Raw genomic sequence first — 17740 nt, forward strand, 5'->3', positions numbered from 1 at the left:
TGTCACGTGACAGCACCCCCACGTGATCCGACCTGCGCTGCTGCGGGGAGGACGCTACGGACGGGAACTGCAGTGGAGTTTGGGGTTCCCGGCTGGGTTGGGGTGGGGGAAGCTGCACGAGCCGGGCCGACGCCAGGGAGCGCTGCAGAGGCCGTTTGGCCCGGTGGCTCTGCGGCCCAACACCCGAGGCGGCGGCGCTGTAATGGCACTGGCCGCCAGTCCGGCGGGTCTGGAGAGTGGGGACGTCCAGCAGTCCCTGGAGCCACCAGCCTAGGAACTTGCGACGTCGGCGCTGTGGGTGGAGGAAAAGGCCTGGTCTGCTGCCTCTTCTCGTGCAGCAAAATCCGCTGCTGCGGAGCCGGCAGGCGGGCGCTCAGTAGATACAGAATCCCTGATCTGCCTGGGCATCACCTCACTGTGTAGGAGCTGCTTAAAGTCCTTTGAACTGGCACCATTGCCTTCAGATTGAAGGCCAAGCTCCTCATTATGACAGGCATAAAACTCTCATTCGTCCTCCACTGTCCCAGCTCGGGGCTCCGGCTGTTCTGTCTCTCACTTCTTGCAGTTGTCTCTGCTTAGTCGCCCGAGCAGCTGGGACTACAGTTGACTACAGGTAGGTACCACCATGCCCAGCTAATTTTTGTATTTTTAGTAGAGACCAGGTTTCACCATGTTGACCAGGATTGTCTCAATCTCCTGACCTCATAATGCACCCACCCTGGCTTCCTTGTGCCAGACAAACTTACTTATTAAAATGAAATTCCCAATTTCTTTCCAGTCATGTGTGCCCAAGGGCTAATTATTTAACTTTCCTGAGCTTTCCTCCGTAAAAGGAAGCTACGTATCTTGCAAGGATGTGATATTAAAGTGATAAAATTGTAAAACAGCTGACGGTGCTTGGCTTAGCTGAGCATTCAGCGTAGAAATACCACTGCCCCCATGCACCTTGCTGACACCCAATCCTGCACTTTTTTCTGAAGTCACCTCAGTTATCATTAAACTCATTAAATACCAACCTGATTATCCCAAGTACAGTTTAAGTGACAAGTTATTTTCTATGTATTTATCTAAAAGCATTACATTGTATTGTAATCATTTAAATAATAGGTTTCTCCTTTAATAATAATAGCTAATGTTTATCAAGTGTTCAGTATTTACCACTTTATACATTCTTCATTTAATTCACACAATGACTATGAGGGAGGGAATATTATTCCCAAATTATAGTTGAGGAAACTGAGGTACTGACAGGAGAGGTAACCTACTCATGATTAGGTAACCAGGAAAGAGGCCGACCCAAGAACTCACACTGTGAGCCAATAAGTTACAGTAACATATAGCAATGTTAACACTAAAGCTGGGCTGGCGTGGTGGCTTACACCTGTAATCCCAGCTCTGTGGGAGTCCAAGGTGGGTTTGAGACAAGCCCGGGAAATATGGTGAAACACCGTCTGTGCAAAAAAAAAAAAAAAAAAAAAAAAAATAGCGTGACACGGTGGCATAGGTCTGTATATCTGGCTACTCAGGAGACTGAGGTGGAAGGATCACTTGAGCCCCTGAAACCGAGGTTGCAGTGAGCCGAGATTGCACCACTACACTCCAGCCTGGGCAAAGAGTAACACTGCTGAATGGGGGGGGGGGGACTGTTAGTGTCTTTAGGGGACTTCATTTTTTGGTCACCATCTACCAACCTCTTCCCCTTCCCCCACATTCATTAAAACACACACACATACACACGGACTGTATTTAGAACTTGGAACTCAGATGGTAAAATTGAGACAAGCCAATTACCAAACTTGCATTTCATTTTCCATCATCATGGGCAACTTCAGTCGCCATGTGCTTAACATCCTTAATCTACGTCCCACACCCTGGACTTTACCACTGAAACACTGTGACTTCAGATCTGAATTTCTCCTGAATAGAGAAGCCTCTCAAACTCTCGGGTCTCTCTCCTACTCCCTAGTCCACTGTATCTTTTCTCAGCTAACCCAAGCGCCAGTCCTTCAGTGCCCCCTTTCCCCCTCCATTCTGCCCTTTTAGCTTTCTTTCCTTGACTGTTAAGCCTGGAGACCAATGATACCACCCTTTAACTGCTCGTCACAGCTCTTTTATTTTATTTTATTTTATTTATTTATTTTAAAGATGGGGTTTCACCATATTGGTCAGGCTGATCTCGAACGCCTGACCTCAGTTGATCCGCCCACCTCAGCCTCCCAAAGGCCAGCCCTTTTAATATCTTCACCTTATTCCCTGACAAAAACTATGCTAACTTCCAACTTGAATCAGTCCCTTTCTCCTTTCCTGTACCAAAGTTACTGGAGGAAATCACTACAAATTAATATTCTGCAAATGTAAATGACCTTTAATACTGATTAGCAGAGCTTTTATTTATCTTGTGTCTTTATACTTTTCCTTGATCATCCTCCCTCTGTTACAGGAAAGGGATCTCTATCCAGACCCCAAGAGAGGGTTCTTGGATCTTATGCAAGAAAGAATTCAGGGCAAGTCCACAGCGCAAAACAAGAGCAAGTTTCATTAAGAAAGTAAAGGGATGAAAGTAAGAAGAGGGAGGCAAGTAAAGGGATGAAAGTAAGAAGAGGTAAGGACAATGCTTGTATATACTGAGAGATGTGTTCTGCTGCAAGAGTTTGTGATAAAGGATTAATTTTCTTAATATTTTGAAAGAATTGATATTATCTTTAAAGCAAAATTAGGAATGCCTTTGTTCTCCAGATGTTGGAATATAAGGATCCCCCCCCCCCCCCCGCCAAGTCAGGGTCTGTTTACTAAACACGATCAATTTGTTCACTTAATGGTAAACGTCTAGAGGCTCTAGCAATGCCCAACTCTCTGAGAATGCCGCCCAGCAAGTCTCAGCCTCATTTTCCTAGCCCTCACTCAAAATGGAGTTGCTCTGGTTCAAACGCCTCTGACACTTTCATAGTTTTGAAACAGGAAAGGTTCCCTTCTCCCTCTCGCCCCACCGGGCATGTGATGAAGGTGTGGCTTGCTTCTTCAGCACCCTGCTGTTCAAACCTCTAGGGGAGCATACAGATGGGCAGTCTGTGGGGCTCAGACACCACAGCTGTGTCTAGGGGTGAATGTTTACAGCTCTAGAAGCACCAGTGGGCGTGGGTTACAGGGTGCTTTTTTAGTTTTGCCATCTATAGGCAGCTTGTGTTAACCAGCTCACTTAGACCCTTTCAGTATCCTGGGTTCTTGCCTTGGTGTACTGGAAGAATCGGATCACACTTGGGCTTGGAGAGTGAGTACAAGGTTTTGCTGAGTGGAGGTAGTTCTGGTGAAGTCAGAGGAGAATGGAGTGGAAAGGTTTTCCCCTGGAGTGGGGCCTCTCAGCAACCTGGGCTCTCCTCTGACTGCCTAGCTAAACTCCATGTCTTTCTGCTTCTGCTGGTCGGCTGGCCGGTGCCCGTCGGTGCGTGCCTCTCAAAGTCCAGCCGCCTGTGTGTTCCTCAGCTGATGCGCTCCTCTCAACACCCAGTCGCCTACGTGCCCTGCGGGCTAGGATCTTGGGGTTTTTATAGGCACAGGATGGGGGTGTGGCAGGCCAGGGTGGTCTTGGAAAATGCAACTTTTGGGCAGGAAATGCCTGTCCTCACCTAGGTCTGTAGGGGTGGAGCCCTAGCCAGGGACCACACAGTCCTCTACCCAGCACTTCCCTTCCTTCATTCCATGGCATTTAAGGGACCATGCCCTTCTCTACCCAGCACTTCGCTATCAATTTCACCACATTGTTCCAACTAGCCACTCCACTTGCTGCTTCCAGAGAGAACAGACTCCCCCAACTTCATACTTAAAATGTTGCTGTTACTACACCTTCTGTATCCCATGCACTTCTTTATTTGCACAAAACAGAATTCAACTAACACACTCAAACAAAACAGAATTTGGGGAAAAGATAATGCAGCGCTCACAGCACTTAAAGAAAAGTAGGCAGACAGGTCTTGGAAGGGCATGAACCTCAGAGAAACTCAGAACAGTCTCGTTTGAGTCAATGCCCTCAGAGTGACTGGGCTCCAGTCATTGCCCTTCTTTTGTTTTTCCTCTGAAGTTCTAAATTCCTGAGAGAAAGAGAATCTGAATGGTTTCCCCACAGACCTTTTCACAAGTTTTAAAGTCGTACTTTTGGCTGGGCATGTGGCTCACACCTATAATTCCAGCACTCTGGGAGGCCAAGGCAGGCAGATCACCTGAGGGCAGAAGTTCGAGACCAGCCTCACCAACATAGTGAAACCCTATCTCTACTAAAAATATGAAAATTAGCAGGGTGTAGTGGTGTGTGCCTGTAGTGCCAGCTACTCGGGATGCTGAGGCAGAAGAATTGCTTGAACCTGGGAAGCAGAGGTTGCAGTGAGCTGAGAAGGTGCCACTGGACTCCAAGCTGGGCGGCAGAGCGAGACTCTGTCTAAAAATACATACATAAATAAAAATAAAAATAAAGTCATAGTTCAAATTGCATTTATTCATGTTAGAGAGTTCTTGCACTGCCATACCCATGCCTGAGAATTCAGATAAATCCACTCATCATACAATATATGAAAGCTTGATTCCTGTACATGTTGATACATTCACAGCCTTTTAAATCATTATAACAGGAGCTGGAATTTTAAACCTGCTGAAAGCCTTTCTGTTTCGGTACTTTATGATGTTAAATAACACTTTCAGGTATTAATTTCAGTTGATTCCTCAATAATATAATCTCCAACAAGATTTTTCTAGAAAAGATGTGTACTTTTCGGGGAAAAATACATGGCTCAATATCTAAGAGATTGTTTGCTAAAATTTCTGGTTCTGAAATGAAAGCTTCAGTTTAAAGAAGGATACATTCTTTTTATCTTAAGTACCCAAACTCTCATTGGCTCAGCTACTCACCCAAATTCATCAGAAGGAAGGCATCTTGCCTGCCACCTAAACTGTGCCAATGACATTGCCCAGAAGTGGTTGGCAGGTCCCAGCAGGAGACACTGTAATGTTCCTAGGAGTCCAGTTCTTGCACTGACTAATCAGAAAGTCACAGTTGGATTGTTTTACCCATTGGCTTCACCCCTGCCAGTCGCAAGTCTGTGTCTTCTATGTTTGGCAAAAATATTTATTATAAGTATAAAATAAATGTTTAATAATTAAATTATAATCATGTACATTTATTGTACATAATTCAAATTTTTTTACAATTTTTATATCTTAACTTTTCTTTCTTTCTTTTTTTTTTTTTTGAGATGCAGTCTGGCTCTGTCGCCCAGGCTGGAGTGCAGTGGCATGATCTTGGCTCACCGCAGCCTCCACCTTGTGAGTTCAAGCAATTCCCCTGCTTCAGCCTCCTGAGTAGCTGGAACTACAGGCACACGCCACCATACGTGGCAATTTTTTTTGTATTTTTAGTAGAGACAAGTTTTCACCGTATTGATCAAGCTGGTCTCAAACTCCTGACCTTGTGATCCACTTGCCTCAGCCTCCCAAAGTGCTGGGATTACTGGCGTGAGCCACCACATCCGGCTGTTTTAAATTTTCAATTGGAAATGATTTCAGATTTATGAAAAAGTTGCAAAAGTAGCACAAAGAATTCTTATATATCCTTTACTCAGTTTTTCCAAACTTTCACATCTTGCATTAGCACATTGCAATCAAATCCAGAAAATTAACACTGATACATTACTAATATCTAATCTACGGACCTTATTCAAATTTCATTACTTATCCCATGCCCTTGTTTGGACTAGAATTCCTGCAGGACCATATAGTGCATTTGTTATGTTTCTGTGGGCTTGTTTGAATTGGGACAATTCCTTCGTCTTTCTTTTCTTCTTCTTCTTCTTCTTCTTCTTCTTCTTCTTCTTCTTCTTTTTTTTTTTTTTTTTTTTTTTTGAGACGGAGTTTCGCTCTTGTTACCCAGGCTGGAGTGCAATGGCGCGATCTCGGCTCACCGCAACCTCCGCCTCCTGGGTTCAGGCAATTCTCCTGCCTCAGCCTCCTGAGTAGCTGGGATTACAGGCACGCGCCACCATGCCCAGCTGATTTTTTGTATTTTTAGTAGAGACGGGGTTTCACCATGTTGACCAGGATGGTCTCGATCTCTCGACCTTGTGATCCACCCGCCTCGGCCTCCCAAAGTGCTGGGATTACAGGCTTGAGCCACCGCGCCCGGCTCTTCTTCTTTTTTTTAATCTTAACTGTTTTAAAGAGTTTTAGCCAATTCTTTTATAGAACGCAAATCAGTTTGAGTTTGTCTGTTTTCTCATGATTAAATTCATTTATGCATTTCTGGCAGAAAACAATTAACATGCAATAATAAGAAAACACTGAAAAGGAAAAACTGTGGGGACTTGCCTTACCAAGTGTGAACACATGCAACAAAGCCTCTGTAATCAAAACAGAGCAGTTCCGGTACATGAATAGACACACAGTTCAGTTTGGAATAGAAGAGAAACTCCCAACATAGACCCAAGTACATTTGGAAATAGGGTATTGATAACAGTGGCATCTCATGCCACTGGGGCAAAAACAGATTTTTTTCAATGGTTCTGGAAGCTGGGCATGGTGGCTCACACCTATAATCCCAACATTTTGAGAGGTCTCCTGCTTGAGGTCAGGAGACCAGCCTGGGCAACATAGTAAAACCCCAGTCTCTACTAAAATTTTATAAGTTAGTTAGGTATGATGGTGTGTGCCTATAGTCTCAGCTACTTGGGAGGCTGAAGTAGGAGGATACCTTTAGCTTGGGAGTTGGAGGCTGCAGAGAGCTATGACTCCAGCCTGGGTGACAGAGCAAAACCCTGTCTCTCTAAAAGAAAAAGAAAAATGTGCTGGAACAACTGAACAGCCATTTAGAAAGTTTATATTCACAGTTTACATAAAAATAAAATAATAAACTACAACTGAATTAGCAGTAAAATCTGGATTAGACTAGTAAAATCTGAAACCATAGAACCATTAGCAAAAACCAGGAATGACTTCCTCCTCACTCTCGATATAGCAAAAGTGTAACTATGATTTAAAATTCAGAGACAGTAAAATAAACAATTGATACATTTGAATACGTAAAATAAAACATTTGCATGCCTAAAAAAAAAAAAAACCCACCATAAACAAGGTGAAAGAACAATTGACAAACTGGGAGAAAGTATTTGCAACATACATCACACACAAGTGGCTAATATCCCTGATATACAAAGAGCTCAAAAAGTAAGGGACAAATGATTTTAAATTCAAAAATAAAAAAGCACATTTAAACAGCATACATACTATAATGTTTCTTACCTATCTGAACAGCAAAATTAAAAAGTAGGACAGCACATTTTGGTACTGAAGAGAAAAATGGATTCTCAAATGTTACCACTGGAAATGCAAATTAGTACAACCCTTTTGGAGGAGAATTTAGCAGTAGCTGGCAAGACTTATATTTATTTCTATATTTATTCCTTGACCCAGCAATCTCAGTTCTAGAAATTTGCCTTGAAGATACATTTACAACGATCAATAGTAACCAAAACAGCATGATACTGGCATAAAAACAGACACATAAACCAATGGAACAAAATAGACAGCCCAGAAAAAAACCCATGCATCTACAGCTGCTGTGGTTTCAATGTCTGTCCCCTCTGAAATGTAAGCTGAAACTTAATTCTCAGGAAGCAGTATTGGGAGGTTGGGCCTTTGGGAGGTGATTGGGTCATTAAGGGCTCTGCCCTCATGAAAGAATTCATTCATTCCTAGATTAAAGGATTAATGAATTAATGGGTTACCACAAGAGTAGGATAGTTATCATGTAGGTAGGACTATTATAAAAGCCAATTTAGTTCACTCAAGTGAGTCCCCTCCCCATGTGATGCCCTGCACCACCTCAAGACTGCAGAGAGCCCCCATCAGCAATAAGGCCCTCACCAGAGGTGCCCCCTGGTCTTTGGACTTCCCAGCCTCCACAACTGTAAGAAATAAATTTCTTTATTATTATTTATTTATTTATTTATTGCCCTCTCTCCTCCCACCCCTTACTTTTTATTTATTTATTTTTTTATTTTTATTTTTTAGAAATAAATTTCTTGCCGGGTGTGGTGGCACGTGCCTGTAGTCCCATCCCAGCTACTCGGGAGGCTGAGGTGGGAGGATCGCTTGAGCCCAGGAGTTCTGGGCTGCAGTGCGCTATGCTGATCGGGTGTCCGCACTAAGTTCGGCATCAATAGGGTGACCTCCGGGGAGTGGGGCACCACCAGGTTGCCTAAGGAGGGGTGAATTGGCCCAGGTCAGAAACAGGATCGCGACTGTGAATAGCCACTGCACTCTAGCCTGGGCAACATAGCGAGACCCTGTCTCTTAAAAAAAAAAAAGAAAGAAAGAAAAAATATATATATAAAAAAAAAAGAAATAAATTTATTTTAGTCTCAGGTTCAGTCATAGTAACAGAAAATAGAATAAGACAACAATCAACTGATTTTCAAGAAATGGGCCAACAACACATATTGGGGAAAAAAACTTTTTAATCAAGAGTGTTGGTGAAACCGGATATCCGCATGCTGAAGAATGTAACTAGGCACCTACCTCTCACTAGATACAAAAATCCACTCAAAATAAAGCCTAAAATACAAGACTTGAAACTATGAAACTAGAGTGACTAGAGTTAACAATAATTTATTATATATTTCAAAATAGCTGAAAGAGAGAATTTTGAATCTTCTTGCCACAAAGAAATCATAAAGTTTTGAGTGATTAATATGCTAATTGCCCTGATTTGGCTATTACACAAAGTATACATATACCCCACGATAGATGGGGTATATGTATACTTCACACGATACCCCATACATATCTACAGTTATTATGCATCACTTAAAAATAAAATAAAGCTCAAAAAGTTGCATCTAATTAAATGTTTTTTCCAGTTTGCCAAAAGAAAAAAAAGATGTATAGGGCCGGGCGCGGTGGCTCAAGCCTGTAATCCCAGCACTTTTCAGAGGCCAAGGCAGGTGGATCACGAGGTCAAGAGATCGAGACCATCCTGGTCAGCATGGTGAAACCCCGTCTCTACTAAAAATACAAAACATTAGCTGGGCATGGTGGCGCGTGCCTGTAATCCCAGTTACTCAGGAGGCTGAGGCAGGAGAATTGCCTGAACCCAGGAGGCGGAGGTTGCGGTGAGCCGAGATCACGCCATTGCACTCCAGCCTGGGTAACAAGAGTGAAACTCCATCTCAAAAAAAAAAAAAAAAAAAAAAAAGTTGTATAAGCAGTTGATTTGAAATAAAGAAGTTTCAAGTAGCAAAATGCATACATCTGTGATTAATTCGAAGAGATTGTTGTAAAGAGCTGTTCTGGTTGTGATTCCAACTTTTCATTGGCAAACGGAGGAGGAAATCGAGTCCCCTTATCTTGGTTGTTATGCATAAGACCTCAGAAAGTGGATAGCTCAAGGGAGGTCACAGAAAAGCTTCAACAGACTAGAGGCCAAAACGTAACCCAAAAACCTAACCGAGCATATAAATTTTCCCAGTCTTACCTGAAAGGAAGACTCTGAGTGTTAGGAACCTGCTTAGGCAAAAGTAGGAACCACCACCATTACTTCACAGGCCAGACATGGCACACCTCTTTCATTCCTTGAGACTCTGGTATCTGGTCAGAACTATGGGTAAAAGGGAGAGAGAGGTCATAAATCCTACTGTGGAGGAGTTGATGAGCAATTGTGTCTACACAGTCCATTCCTTGGATACCTGACCAGTCTAGATTAGCAAACCTGCCATCTATGTAAAGTCCAGCACATCCAGAGGAATAAGAACCTGATTCTTTGAGGCCAGGAGTGCTGACTCACGCCTGTAATCCCAGCACTTTGGGAGGCCGAGTCAGGCAGATCACCTGAGGTTGGGAGTTGGAGACCAGCCTGACCAATATGCAGAAATCCTGTCTCTACTAAAAATACAAAATTAGCAGGGCATGGTGGCGCATGCCTATAATCTCAGCTACTAGGGAGGCTGACGCAAGAGGATCACTTGAATACTGGAGGCAGAGGTTGCAGTGAGCCGAGATTGCATCACTACCCTCCAGCCTGGGAGACAGAGCAAAACTTTGTCTCAAAAAAAAAAAAAATAAATAAGAAAGAAAGAAAGAAAGAAAAGAAAAGAATCTAAGTTACCCCTTTTAACTGCTGCAGAGTATTCCGTGGTAGGAACATACTATGGTTCATGTAGTCATTCTCCCATTAATGGACCTTTAGATCATTGCCTATATCTAACTGCTACCAGCAATGCTGCTAAGATAATCTTGGCAATAATTTCTTGCTCACACGTGCAAATGTGTTGGTTTTAATAGATATGTCAGATGCCCTCCAAATTGACTGCACTAATATGCACTCCCTCTGGTGGGATGTGAGGGTACCCGTTTGCCCAACTCCAGCAACTGTTATCAAACTGGAAAATACTAGCCAATCTGATCAGTAAAAATAGCATCTCAATGCTCTTTTATTTGTATTTCCTTGAGAACTAGTAAGATCAAGCATTTTTTCTTATATATATATATTTGCCACTTTTTCCGTTTTTTCTTATCTTTCTTAGCAATTTTAATTTCCCTGAATGGTGTTTTCATATGAATGCTGGAATTACAGGCGTGCTTTTGTAGTCCCAGCTACTGGGGGGGTCTGAGGTGGAAGGATCGCTTGAGCCAGTGACATCAAGGCTGCAGTGAGCCGTGATCATGCCACTGCACTCCAGCCTGGGCAACAGAGCAAGACTTTGTCTCAAAAAAGAAAATAAATGTCTTTGTTTCACTATGCTCTTAAATAATTCTGTAGCTGGGTTATAGAATTCAGCATAAATTACCTTTATTTCCCAACAGCTCATTGAAGACATTGCCTCATAGTCTTGTATGCAGTGCTGCTAATGAAATTAATGAGAAAAATATGATCCTTATTTCTTTGGGTTTTTAACTTTTTCTCCTTTGGTAGCTTTTAACATTTTCCTCTCTGTTTTTATAGCTTTCTTCACTTTTGGGGAATTTTTAGCTATTAATTAAATACTACTTTCTCCTATTCTTCCTCTCTCTGCCTCTGGAATTCCTACTAGATGAAAGCTTGAATGTCATCATCCAGGCTTTACGTCTTTTAATCTTTTCAGTTTTCTGGGGCGGGGCGGGGGGGGGGCGGTTAATCTGCAAAGCTCCCTCAACTGAATGCTCCATCTTGCTAATGCACACTTCAGTGTATCTCTTCTGTCACTCAGCCTGTCTTTTGAGTTTTTTATTTCAGTAACTTGGGCTTTAATTTTGAGATTTCTTTTTTTTTTTTTTTTTTTTTTTTGAGACGGAGTTTCGCTCTTGTTACCCAGGATGGAGTGCAATGGCGCGATCTCGGCTCACCGCAACCTCCGCCTCCTGGGTTCAGGCAATTCTCCTGCCTCAGCCTCCTGAGTAGCTGGGATTACAGGCACGCACCACCACGCCCAGCTAGTTTTTGTATTTTTAGTAGAGACGGGGTTTCACCATGTTGACTAGGATGGTCTTGATCTCTCGACCTCGTGATCCACCCGCCTCGGCCTCCCAAAGTGCTGGGATTACAGGCTTGAGCCACCGCGCCCGGCCTAATTTTGAGATTTCTAATTGGTTCTTTTCCATAATTGCTTGGTTTTATTTTTCCTTATTTTGCTGAAGATATTAAATATATGACATGGTAATTGCCCCATAAACTGCATACCTCAACCATACCTCGGCTTTCCATTGAAACTGCTCTCTGTATCCCTAATGTGACAGGCAAGCAGTCCAAACCAATGCCATTTTGGCCCCTGAGCCATTTTAAGAAAAACTAAGACTTGTAATAAGTAACTAAAATCTGTAATTTCCATCCTACCCAGACAATGTGTAAACTAAGGCTTATCTTGACTTCTGTGACCCACTTAAGTAACAATCGGAATGTCCTTGCCCTCACCGCCACCCAGGAGGTGGTTTATGGGCATAAAAGGTCTTGACACCCTCCTTTTGGGGCCACGGGTTAGAGAGACGCGAGTCCTCCGTGGCTGCCGGCAACAAAGACCCTGTAATTTGGCCTAGTCGTTGTCTCAGTGGTGATTTCGCACTTGCTTGGTTACAGCAAATGTACTGGCTTTAATTGACCTTTGGTTGTGTAGAAGATTGTTCATTTGTTCCATTTGTTATCTCTCTTTCATGACAGTGGGCTTCCTCAGACATCTGGCACTTCTTCAGTGCACACTAGTTTTCTGGTTTTGAATTCCGCACCTGAGTCTCAGGATTCCACAGCGCTCTCAGGTGAGTGCAGCCCAGGTTACGTGGGCCTTGGCTTCTCCTATGGCTTCTTAAGAACTTCCTTGTTTATTTCTGTGATCTCAAGCACTCCCCTTTATGACTTCAAGCCCAACTGTATAGACAGTAATTTCATTTCTCTATCTCTACTGTCATTTATAAGGGCACAGCATGGAGGGGAGGGCCTTTCAGACATTTTTCTTACCCCATCTGAAGTCCCTAAATTACACTTAAAAAAATACCAGCAAAACGTTTGTCTTTGATTTAGGAAGAGTAGGGAACTCTGACATGAGGTTGGAGTAGGCGGGTGTATGTGTGTTTGGGTGCCTAGGCCATTTAAACTTGCTCTGTAATGTATTGCAATAAATGTTTCAGTGTCGGTACAGTGAACAATTCAACTTAATGATAGGCCAATCCGGAATCTCAGTAAAATTTACTTTGCCTGTTGGTTATTTTCTTAAGCATTAATATCTATAGGAAGACGTAGTAGGAGTGGCTGACAAAGGTCAATAAATCTTAAGATAATATGCTTGTTTTTGATGTGAATGTTGTGGCTCAGGCCACCCTGAAACGAAATTCACAGGGTTGGTTTAGATGTCTTCTTCCACACCTCTCCTTACCAGCCGCCTTACAGATGCAGACCCTCCCGTCTCAGGCCTGGGTTTGACCTTCACACAAGACAGATGCCGGCAGGAAATATCCACCCTGCCTTAGTTATAACTCTTGAGTCCTTGTCCATGATATCTTAAAAGGCCACCAGATGGAAACGTGAGGCTGTGAAAAGAGACGCACTACACCTTGTAAACGGGGATTGACCCTGCTGCTTTCTTAAAAGAAATGGTCTTCATTGAATGTCAAACAAGGTTTGAGGAATTTTTCTTTATTGAATGTAGAATAAAGAAGGCGTTACATGAATGCCTATGCATTCCGGCTTTGGAGAGGAATCTTACATCCATTCTCACAGCATGGAGATAAAAAGTCTGTCTTTCTGTATTCATGTTTTGCTGCTGTCACTTGCTTCCTTTTTTCTCTCCCTGGTCTGCGCGGACCATATCATCTCTACATCTTCTCTCTCTTGTCCTCTTCCTTGCCACCTGGAACCAACTTTTCATCCCTCTGGCCTTTGTCTCTTCCTACTTTCTGGCCATATGTGGACCAGAAAATTAATTATCAAAATGATTTGTTGTTTTTCTTCTTACAAATGTATGATCTCGTTTTCTTGTGTGTGTGTGTTTTTTTTTTTTTTTCTTCTTTGAGACGGAGTTTCACTCTTGTTACCCAGGCTGGAGTGCAATGGCGCGATCTCGGCTCACCGCAACCTCCGCCTCCTGGGTTCAGGCAATTCTCCTGCCTCAGCCTCCTGAGTAGCTGGGATTACAGGCACGCGCCACCATGCTCAGCTAATTTTTTGTATTTTTAGTACAGACGGGATTTCACCGTGTGGACCAGGATGGTCTTGATCGCTTGACCTTGTGATCCACCAGCCTTGGCCTCCCAGAGTGCTGGGATTACAGGCTTCAGGCACCGCGCCCGGCATATGATCCCGTTTTCATTGCAAACGCCAATGAGTAAGAATTTTTACCATTCCTTCACTGTAAAAAACAAAACTGAGGCTAGGTATGTTGGCTCCTGCCTGCAGTCCCAGCTACTTGGGTAGCCAAAGCGGGAGGATTGCTTAAGCCCTGGGGGCGGTGGGGGGGGCGGGTGTTGTTGAGGCTGCAGTGACCTATGATTGTACCACTGCACTCCAGAGTAAGATCCCAGGTAACTCTAAAAACAAACAGCAACAAAACATCTGACCAAAAAAAATCGTGCCCTCTGCCAAAACTAACAGAATTACTTTAAAAATATTTTAGAGTTATAATAATCCAACCCCAAATTTTACCTATTATCACTGTATGTCTCAATTAATTTTCACAAATAAAAAACACAGTCATTTGACCAGGACTCAGATCAGGAAATAGAACATTACCAGGGCCTCTGAAGCCTCGTTCTGTCTGCATCCAGTCTCTACCTTCTTCTCATCCAAGGGCAGTCATCACTCAGACTGCTGTTAGCACAGATTAATTTCACCTGTTTTTGTTCTGTATAAAAATGGAACGAAATGTCCTAGTTTGGGTTCCCCTAGGAGCTGCCCTGAGACAAGGATTTGGTGACAGTTCCTTTATTTGGGAGACACAGGGAACACTGGGTGGGGCATGAAGAAGTGAGCCAGGAAAAGGCAGGCAGCAGCCAATTAAAAAAAAAAAATGTGTTATAAGGCCAGGCACGGTGGCTCACCCCTGTAATCCCAGCATTTCAAGAGGCTGAGGTAGGCGGATCACCTGAAATCAGGAGCTCGAGATCAGCCTGGCCAATATGGCGAAACCCCGTCTCCACTAAACATACAAAAATTAGCCAGGTGTGGTAGTGCATGCCTGTAGTCCCAGTTACTCCAGAGACTGAGGCAGGAGAATCGCTTGAACCAGGAAGGCGGAGGTTGCAATAAGCTGAGATGGTGCTGCTGAACTCCAGCCTGGACCACAGAGTGAGACTTTCTCTCAAAAAAAAAAAAAAAAAAAAAAAAGTGGGCCAGGCGCTGTGCCTCATGCCTGTAATCCTAGCACTTTGGGAGGCTGAAGTGGGTGGATCACCTGAGGTCAGGAGTTCAAGACCAGCCTGGCCACAATGGTGAAACCCCATCTTTAAAAAACAAAAAGTGTTACGAAGCAAATAATCACAGTGGGTGACTGGAGCAGCAACCTCTGGAAAATGCCATCAATATAATCCTTGGAATTATGCTCCTCCAGAGGGAAGGGGGACTTTCTTGTCCCGCTAATGTCCCTTTTCTGCTGCAGCGTCCTACACAAGATGCCGCTTTGCCTTTAGTTGTTGCAACTCCTTAGTCCCTTTTAATCTGGGACAGTTCCTCTGTCTTTTTTTAAATTTCATGACCTTGATAGCTTTGAAGAGTACTTCCCAGTTATCTTGTAGGATGTCCCTCATTCTAATAAAATGTGAGTTTGTCTGCCTTACTTCCTATTTGAAGGAAAGTAAACTAAGGCAAAGAGAGGTTGCTTAAGGTTACACAACATATATGTAATAGAGGCAGGACTTGAATCCAGATCATCTAGCTCTGGAGTGCTGTGTCTTAACCACTAAGCTACAGTGAGTTCTTAAACTATTTAGTTGAATTATTGTATGATACATAGTAGTAGTTGCTGTTCTTATCTGGAAAGGTTTTTTAATGGTTTTAACAAATATTAAAAATTACATTAATATATATGGCCGGGCACAGTGGTTCACACCTATAATCCCAGCACTTTGGGAGGCCAAGGAGGGCAGATCACGAGGTCAAGAGATTGAGACCATCCTGGTCAACATGGTGAAACCCCGTCTCTGCTAAAAGTACAAAACAGTTATCTGGGTGTGTTGGGGTGTGCCTGTAGTCCCAGCTACTCAGGAGGCTGAGGCGGGAGAATTGCTTGAACCCAGGAGGCGGAGGCTGCAGTGAGCCGAGATTGCACCACTGCACTCCAGCTTGGCTCCTGGTGATGGAGCAAGACTCTGTCTCAAAAAAAAAAAAAAAAAAAAAAAAGAAAATGAAATACATATAGATACAGATCATGCAGTGGCTCACACCTGTAATTGCAGCACTTTGGGAGGCTGAGCCAGCTGGATCACGAGGTCAGGAGATCCAGACCGTCCTGGTCAACATGGTGAAACCCGGTCTCTACTAAAAATACAAAAATTAGCTGGGTGGGATGGTACCCGCCTGTAGTCACCTATAGTCCTAGCTGTTCGGGAGGCTGAGGCAGGAGATTCGCTTGAACCTGGGAGGCAAAGGTTGCAGTGAACCGAGATTGGACCACTGCACTCCAGCCCGGACAACAGAGCAAGACGGAGGTGGGGTTCAAGCGATTCTCCTGCCTCAGCCTTGCCAGTAGCTGGGATTACAGGTATGTGCCACCACACCCAGCTAATTTTTGTATTTTGAGTAGAAACAGGGTTTCATCATGTTGGCCAGTCTGGTCTCAAACTCTTTACCTCAAGTGATCCACCCACCCTGGCCTCCCAAAGTGCTGGGAATACAGGCTTGAGCCACCGTGCCCGGCCGGAAGACTTAATATTGCTAAAAACCAGTGCCATTCCTCTCAAAAATTCGGTGACTTCTTTGCAGAAATACAAACACCCATCCAAAAATTTACATGGAATCTCAAGAGACCTCAAATAGCAAAAACAATCTTAAGATAAGAACAAAGTTGGAGGACTCACACTTTCTTATTTCCAAACTTTTGACAAAGCCACAGTAATCAAAATCATGTGGTGCAAGCTATATAGACCAATGGAATAGAAGGCTTAGAAATGAACCCTCTCATCACGTAACAATCATTTAACATCCCTGTCAAATGACAAAGGTGTTAAAATTGTTCAATGGGAGATTACAGCGACTGTGCCATTGCACTCCAGCCTAGGCAACAACAGCAAAACTCCATCTCAAATAATAATAATAATAATAATAATAGTAGTAATTGAAAGAAGGAACTCCAACAGGTATTTGTACACCACGGTTTATAGCAACATTCTACACAATAACCCAGTGGTAGAAAGAACCCAAATGTCCATCAACAGGTGAACAGACAGACAAAATGTGGTCCTATGCATACACTGGAATATTATTCAGCTTTAAAATGAAAGAAAATTCTGACACATGCTACTGCACAAATGAACCTTGAAGACATTATGCCAGTTGAGATAGGCCAGACACAAAAGGACAAATACTGCATGATTCTTCTTATATGAGGCACTTAAATAGTCAAATTCACAGAGACAAATAGAATGGTGGTTGCCAGGTGCTGGGGAAAGAGGGGAATGGGAAATTATTGTTTACTAGGTACAGATTTTCAGTTTGGGAGGATAAAACATTCTGGAGGTGGATAGTAGTGATGGTCACATAGCAACGTGAATGTACTTAGTGCCACTGAACTGTACACTTGAAGAGAGTTAAAATGATGATTTTTTTTTTTCTTGAGATGGAATTTCGGTCTTGGCATTCAGGCTGGAGTTCAACGGCGCAGTCATGACTCACTGCAACCTCCACCTCCCAGGTTCAAGCGATTCTCCTGCCTCAGCCTCCCGAGTAGCTGGAATTACAGGAGCCCGCCACCACACCCAGCTAATTTTTGCATTTGTAGTAGAGACGGGGTTTCACCATGTTGATCAGGCTGGTCTTGAACTCCCGACCTCAGGTGATTCACCCGCCTCGGCCTCCCAAAGTGCTGGAATTACAGGCATGAACCACCGCGCCTGGTCTTTTATTTATTTATTTTTTGAGATGGAATTTCTCTCTGTCGCTCAGGCTGGAGTACACAGAAGCATAATCTCTACCCACTGCAACCTCTGCTTCCTGGGTTCAAGCAATTCTCCTATCTCAGCCTCCTGAATAGCTGGGACTACAGGCATGGGCCACCATGATTTTTGTATTTTTAGTAGAAACCGAGATTCA

At 43.4% G+C, this 17740-nt stretch overlaps 1 long non-coding RNA gene across 4 annotated transcripts in view; it reads left to right on the forward strand.

The window, feature by feature from the left end:
• The first annotated feature begins 32 nt into the window (after nucleotides 1-32).
• Nucleotides 33-17740, forward strand: part of LOC120367347 (uncharacterized) — a 33388-nt gene continuing 15680 nt past the window's right edge. For all 4 annotated transcript variants that reach the window (XR_012512793.1, XR_012512791.1, XR_012512792.1 and 1 more), the window contains exons 1-2: nucleotides 33-613; nucleotides 12167-12261. This is a non-coding gene — a long non-coding RNA (uncharacterized LOC120367347). The remainder of the gene's footprint in view (nucleotides 614-12166; nucleotides 12262-17740) is intronic.

Source organism: Saimiri boliviensis, chromosome 12, assembly GCF_048565385.1.
Source record: "Saimiri boliviensis isolate mSaiBol1 chromosome 12, mSaiBol1.pri, whole genome shotgun sequence".
Taxonomy (NCBI): Eukaryota; Metazoa; Chordata; class Mammalia; order Primates; family Cebidae; genus Saimiri; species Saimiri boliviensis.